Genomic DNA, 6,507 nt, shown 5'->3' on the forward strand with positions numbered 1-6,507 from the left:
TACTAACTTTTCTAAGAAAGAGAGGTCTTATCATCTCATTCTTTTTATCTTCTTTCCACTCCATACTTTGCTCATCAATATGTCTCTGTGTAGGGCAGAGGTATGTGCCATGGAATTGTCTGAGTATACAGTGGAAAGAGGCTTGTAATCTGAACTGTGGCCAACTCCTCTAGCCCTCCAAATCTTGTTGACCTTTTTAAGTTTACTTTGTTTTGGATATCTTGTTCCTGTGTAAGTACAGGGACAGATGTTTCAAGAATGTCTCATAGCCTCATGAAAAGACCTGGCTTCTTTATGTGTCACAACCTCCAAGGCATAAGGAAGACCTTCAAGTAGATAAGGATATCTCCCTAAAAGTAGGGGGAAATAGTATGTTCAGGACTGTCCTGAGAAAGCTTAGAAGGAGCATTCCTGGGCGAAGGCATAAATGATTCATAAGGAATTTTCCATCAATCCAATATCCCCAAATTGTACAAATATTAAAAGTCAAGTATGCAACAGGTGGAGATGAAAACCAAAGGTGGCATGGCAGCCATCATGTGACTCAGCTTTGCTGGATCTTGGTCAAGCAGCTGTGTTGGCTTTATGACTTCTGCCATTCCATTTAGATATGACTGTGCCAGAAAATACTGCAGGAAACTTTAGAATGAAATGTGATGACAAGTAAAGATGGATTTCTCCATTTGTTGAGGTGGGGAGATGTTGGTTGGGCACATCCATCTGTTTGCCTCCAGCCAGAGACACTGCCTGATGGAGCTGCGTTGTGGATCCCTAAATGGTGGTGATTAGCCTTGCTTAGCCAGGCATGACAATCCATAGAGGAGGCATCTCTGTAGCAGGCTAGCCCATGCAACCCCCTTGTCAGGAAGACATTGAGAAGTGTGTCCTGTAAACACAAGAACACCTGTCTGCATCTCATGCTCTTCGGCAGTGCCTGCTCCAGTCCTGGCACTGTGTCCTGGTGACTGTGCTGGTGGAGCCCCGTGCCACCTCCTACTGAGAGCTGGCGTTTTGCCCACCAATCCCTTGAAACTTCAGCAAGAATTACCCCTTTGGCCAGTGTCATTATTCACTCATCCTTGGGGTAAACGCAAGATAGAGACAGACAATTGCTGCCAGGATCAGGTGTGTGTCCAAGGGAGACGGTAAAGCGGAGGGACTACATGGGCTTGTGGTTGGGGACATGCCACTGTGTGGGGATGAATCAAATGGCTCTGTGTCCAGGATTGGTCCCTTACTAGTAACTCTTGCTGGACCTCACCCCTCTCATCTGGACAGTGTAGTCAGAGTTTTCCTGTGTCCTGCCTGGCCCGCGGTCAGGACAAATCTTTCTCACCCGCCAGTCCCAAGTAAACACACAGAGGCTTATATTAATTAAAACTGCTTGGCCATTAGCTCAGGCCTACCACTGACTAGCTCCTACACTTAAACTCAGCCCATTTCTGTTAATCTATATGTTGCCATGTGTTTGGTGGCTTTACCTATGCGCCATTACATGCTCCCTGGATGGAGGGCTGGCATCTTCTCACTCAGCCTCCCTCTTCCCAGAATTCTCCTTGTCTGCTTATCCCACCTATACTTCCTGCCTGGCTACTGGCCAATCAGTGTTTTATTAAATCAGTGTACGAAAGCATTATTCCACAGCAGGACAGTTTAGATGTAAAGGTCCCTTTAGGGTTGGAATGAATGTGCAAAGTTGGTTGCTAGACCTATAGCCCGTTTGATGTCTATTTGACTGTTCTTGGGAACTAATCATTGAGCTGGGAGAATCCTTAGACATTCTAGAAAGCAAAACACACCTAATGAGGGACAAAAGCCCTATCTATGACTGTTGAGGTCAGCCTTAGACACCTTCTGTTCCAAAGCCCAGAGAGCGGAAATGTACCCCCGTGTCCACATGAGATGGGCTTATGCAAAGCAGCTCTAGGGGAGTCACATAAAATGCCTAGATGCTACAGTGTTTGACAATGTGCAGTCTCATTCTATCAGCTGTCCACTGTGATGTCTAATGTGACAAAATTAAACTTTACGTTGTGCTCTAGTGGACTTACAGGCAGAACAGCTATCCCAGGGCCCAGAGGAGGTGGAACTCCACAGGGAGGAAGACTCAAGGTTGATGTCAGTTCTGGCAGTTGGCATCATGGTCTCAAGCCTACCACTGACTAGCTCTTACATTTACACTCAGCCCATTTCTGTTATGTCTCTGCTGGTCCTTGCAGCCAATGGAGAAGGACTAGCCAATGGAGAAGGGCTGGCCATGCAGGTGCCCCTGGGGTCTGGCATTACAGCACATCATCCTATGGTCCTTGCACAGAAGCTGTCCCAGTTGCCTGCCTGACTTAACACATGCCCCACCTTGCAGCATAGGGGCTTTAGAAACTGGAGCAGCCTTCCTGTCAGGGCTCAAGCCCGCTGTCCCAGTTCAATGTCAAGTCCAATGCTGCCACCTGCTGTCTGTGCTCAGGCTAATCTTCAGGGCCTGGCACTCAGGTGTCCCCTATCCCCACAAAGATCCACCTATTTTGACACACTGGACTCAGCTTGATGCTTTACAATTTGTTGTTTATTTATGTGTATGGGTGTTTTGCCTGCATGCAGATCTGCACCACATGCATGTCTGGTTCCCGTGGAAGCTAGAGAAGTGCTTGATTGTTTTTTTTGTTGTTGTTGTTGTTTTGTTTTGTTTTTGTTTTGTTTTGTTTTGTTTTGAAGTCAGGGTTTCTCTGTGTAGCCGAGGCTATCCTGGACTTGCTCTGTAGACCGCGCTGGCCCTAACTCAGAGATCCGCCTGTCTCTGCCTCCCGAGTGCTGGGAGTAGCAGTGCTCTTAACCACTGAGCTGTCTTTCCATTCTGCCTCATGATCTTTATATTCACAAAATCAATCAACTGCATACTGATAATTTTCCGTGATGTCACTTAATTTGATGGCAAATGGGCTTTATCAGCCCCAAGAGATGAAGATGTGTGGCTGTTTCACGCTAGTTCATTCTGGGAGCTCTTCAGTGTTGAGCACATTGTGAACTCTGGTGAAAAATAGGCTCAAAATGGTGATGGGGACCACTGAGCGTCAGGCTGCCTTCGCCTCTACAGCTGGACTGCAATATCTAGGCTCAGGCTAACGCAGAAGGCAGAACATGAATGGTGGACAGCAGAGGGGCATTTATATGGGGAAAGCTGAGAATTTTTAAATAGCTTGCTTTTCTTAACAAGGTTGCTTGAAACTGGAGGAGGCAGATTTCCCAGAGTCCTGCTTCTCACTCCATTTAAACTCAGCCCCCAGGTTAGTGACTAGAAAAAGTTACTGTCCAGATGAAGAGCAACTTCTCAGATTTATGTACTTTATCAATTCTTTTTTAAGATATCGGGGACTAAGGGGGGTCCAGCCCCTTGATAGTCCCCTCCCAGGATCCTGGAAGAATCCACAACCAGCTGATAATTTAATCTTTGATGATAGGAAATGAATCTATGTACACGAAACTCCTTGGTCCATACACTTTATTCTTCTTAGCCAGTTCTCTCTCTACACAGCTTCTATTCTGCTCTCATGCCTAGATCCTTTCTTGCCTGATTTCTCTCTACGTTTATCTGCTGTCCCCTCTAAGTTCTAACTTAATTCTCTCATCTTAGTTTGGCCCCATCTAGGTTCTCATCCGTCTAGCTCCTTCCCATCTTAGCTCCTCTCCCATCTCCTTCTCTCTCATCTTGTTCTTCCTCATCTTGTTCTTCCCCATCTGGCTCTTCCTCATCTTCCATCTCCTTCCTCTAGTACTCTCTTCTAGCCCTTCAATCTAGTTCTTCCCATCTAAGTTCATTCCTCTTCAGTTCTTACCCATCTACTTCTTCCATTCTCTTTTCTCTCCTCTGTCTCATCTTCAAGTTCTCTAGTCAAAATCCTCCTTCTCCCTCTCAGTTCTATGTCCCCTTAGTTCTCTAGGATATTCAGTTATAAACCAAAGCCACAGTGATCCTCTGACAGAGCAAGGTCACCAGGCTTGAATTCTTATGGGGTAATAAAGGCAGGTAAGAATTTTCCTGAGGCAGTGGCCATCAGTCTTTCTATTACAACCCAGTTGAGTGCTAATGATCGGTTAGTCAAGAAGGGAATTTATGTGCTCAATCTACATTCCTAGAAGTGGTTAGGTAAGAAATTAGGAGTCTATTAGTAAGTCTGGAAGGAAGGAGGGTCTCACCCTAAATAGCATAAGAAATAAAGCTATCCTCCTGACCTAGGAGACAGGTGTTGTTTCATTTGGCCTTGGATGTTTGATAGGTATTTTAGATAAATACACTGTTAGGAGTTCTTGGAAGCATACATAGCATTACAAGAAAATCACCAGAGGAACCAGCTAATATATATACAAAAGCTAAAGTATCACCAAGACTTCTTAATCCATGGCTTGACCTTTGGAGAAGTCCTTGACTTTTCCAAGTAGTAGCTTTTGTGATAGTAGCTGAATTCCATTCCATTCCATTCCTGAAGCTTGCAGCAGTAAAGCTCCTTCATCATCCTGTAAGCATCTCATCTTTCTTTCAAAGCTAAAACTTGAGTTGACCTGGTCCTAAATGCTTTCCTTTGATAATTTCCTCGCCTGGGATTGCCTCTTGGCCAAAATAGATATCCAGGAACACATAATTTTCTTCAAGATATAAATACAAATTCTGTTCAAGATAGTATATGTTAATACATATTGTTAAGACAATTTTTAAACATTTTTGGCACTGGGGGTCAAACCTGGGACCTTTTGCATTCCCTTTTTTTTATTATTTCTAAAATATTTATTCATTTTATGTGTTGAGTGTTTTGAGGTGGTTGTGATCTGCCCAATGTGAGTACTGAGAATTGAACTCAGGTTCTCTGGAAGAGCATCCAGTGATCCTAACCACTGAGCCATCTCTTCAGCCCCTATATATCTTCTTTTTAAAATGTATTTTATTGTTAATGTATGAGTGCCTTTCCTACATATACGTCTGTACACCACCTGCATGCAATGTCCATTGGAGACCAGAAGAGGGCATCAGATACTCAGGAACTGGAGTTACAGATAGATGGCTGTGATGGGAATTGAACCTTGGTCCTCTAGAAGAGCAGCCAATGCTATTAACCACTGAGCCATCTCTCTAGCCCCATCTTTCCACAGTTTTTTAAATTATGTGTATGTGTATGGATATTGTACAGGGATACATGTGCCTGCAGAGGCCAGAAGGGAGTGTCAGACCCTGGAGCTGAGTCACAGGCAGTTGTGAGGCATTGAACATGGGTTCTGAAACATGCTGGGAACTGAATTTCAGTCTCCCGCAGGAGCAGCAGGCACTCTAAAGGACTGAGCCCTCTCTCCTGCACACACACACACACACACACACACACACACACACACACACACACAAATATTTTAACAGCTGAATAAAGAGAGTTATAGGAGACCAGTATTGTATTCATTTCCGCAGTGACCGTGATGAATAGTATCTTGGTAAGCCCATCCTCACTGGTCTTAGTGCGTCTTTGTCTCCATGATGAACATGGACTCCAGCATAGATAATTACATGGTGTTGACGTCTACCTGGACATAGCTGTAACAATAGCAGAACCCATTGTAGCGCCCTCCCTTGCAGAAGGAAACTGGAAAGAAATTACTGGCTTCATTAAGCTAAGAGGAAAGGCACGTTCTGACTGTCTACTATTGCCTTGTGATTACTGGACCTGAGACTTCAGCCTTTATCCCTTCTTCCAATTTGCTTTCAAGAAATGGCTGGAATAAGCCTTCTACGGAAGTGCTTGCTGCACCAAGGAGAGCATATTCTACTTCCCACTCCTTAGAAAGAGTAGAAAGTGTTATTTTGTAGTGATTTCTGAATTTTATATGTCAAGGGGTTGGTGGTGTAGTCAGTCTTTGGAGTTTGGCAAAAGACTTGGTCTGTATGAGAATACTCTTTTGCTCCATTTTAGAGCTACTGACCGCCGCATGTGGGGGTCATGATCAAGCCTCTGCTATCATGTGCCCTGAGCTTCACTTTTCCTAAGTTTAATGCCGAGGCCTTGGATACCCTTTGGAGAAGCCTCTTGTCATTATGACCACCCTAAGTCACATGGCAAACTGCAGCATTCCAGATTGCTTACTCTGGGCAGAGCTGGATGCTAGGTGCTTGGGCATGGAGGTTTCAGGAATGGGAGAAAAGTATCAAGTCTAACTCAGGGAAAAGGCATGTGTGTTATGATGCAGGCCCGCCAGGTCAGGATGGATGGCGCGAGTTTCGTAGACCTCCTGGGATTTTCCCCCCTCCCTCTGCTGCCCCCATTAGGCCTTGGCCCAGGGCAGAGTTTCAGATGCCTTGCTTCTTCCTGCATGAAGCCCTGCTAATGATAGGTCTGTAGCAGACAGGGACCACACAGCAGTGTGGCCATTGTGTTTGAATGAGCATGGCTGGAGTTTGAAATGGCACTCCCGTTTATAGACAAGGGACAGCCATTTCTCAGGACAAGCAGCTTCCAGGCAAATCTACCCAGCCTA

The sequence above is a fragment of the Peromyscus eremicus genome, chromosome 10 (genome assembly GCF_949786415.1).
Source record: "Peromyscus eremicus chromosome 10, PerEre_H2_v1, whole genome shotgun sequence".
Classification (NCBI taxonomy): domain Eukaryota; kingdom Metazoa; phylum Chordata; class Mammalia; order Rodentia; family Cricetidae; genus Peromyscus; species Peromyscus eremicus.